Source organism: Microtus ochrogaster, chromosome 4 (genome assembly GCF_000317375.1).
Source record: "Microtus ochrogaster isolate Prairie Vole_2 chromosome 4, MicOch1.0, whole genome shotgun sequence".
Taxonomy (NCBI): domain Eukaryota; kingdom Metazoa; phylum Chordata; class Mammalia; order Rodentia; family Cricetidae; genus Microtus; species Microtus ochrogaster.
Window position 1 is genome coordinate 434,406 of NC_022011.1, and position 1,001 is coordinate 435,406.

The window sequence follows — 1,001 nt, forward strand, 5'->3', positions numbered from 1 at the left end:
TTGTTAAGACTTCCGTTTGTATGTGTTTTATTAGTGAGTTGAACTACCTTTCTCACTTATAGAGTATACCATATACAAAGTATATTATAAGTGTAAAGTATAATATATATGTAACACACACACACACACACACACACACACACACACACACACACACACACATTTGCTCGCATGCAAACACACATACTGTCCAGGCTAAGAAAATGTTGTACCTGCTTTGGTAGCACAGGTATTAAAATTGGAACAATTCAGAGAAGGTTAGCATGGCTCCAATGTAAGGATGACATAGGCATTCATGGGATATTCCAAAATTGTATTTTAAACTTTACTTTGGGAGGACAACAGATATGAAATGAGTACAGCCATGACAGGTTTGTCTGGAGTGGCCCGGGACAGTCAAAGCGTGGAAAGTTTGATGCTCTGGAAGGGCAATGGACAGCTCTTTTGAAGGATGGAATTTTTGAACCCTGAAAATGAGGTTTATTTTTAGAGTAAACACTTTTAGATTCTTATTACACTAAAACATATTGCATTTGAAATGTATCTGTTAAACCTTACATACTGAAACTGTGATAGATTTTGTGAAATATAAAGATTTCTCTTAACTGGTAAAGGTCAAACATTGTTTATGACTTGGAGCAATTATATAGTTTGCTGTTAGAAATTTTGCTTTGGACATTGGTAAGTGGGCTGTTATCTAGCATGAAGTTCTTAGGATGCTAGAGTTCACCTCCTTTCATTAAAGTTGATTTCAGAGGAAAAAGAGAAAGACAATGTACATTTGAGCAACAATTATAGGAATCTCTAGTTTCTTCTTTTCCTGACAAGGTTTAGTTCATTTAGCATTAAGAATTGGTTCTTTCTTTGATGGGTGCTTGTCATCAACATCATCTGTGGAGAAGAGGACTGCGAGCCATCATGGGGTGCTGGTGACTGAATGGGGCTCTCTGCAAGAGCAGCAAGTCCTCCTAACACTGAACCCCCTCTCCAGATCCCATCAC

The 1,001-nt window shown here is 37.7% G+C and overlaps 1 non-coding gene across 1 annotated transcript; it reads left to right on the top strand.

The window, feature by feature from the left end:
* The first annotated feature begins 212 nt into the window (after positions 1 to 212).
* On the top strand, positions 213 to 315 carry LOC113456027. Its single transcript, XR_003376915.1, has one exon. It is a non-coding gene; the product is annotated as a U6 spliceosomal RNA (small nuclear RNA).
* The last annotated feature ends 686 nt before the right edge of the window (positions 316 to 1,001 follow it).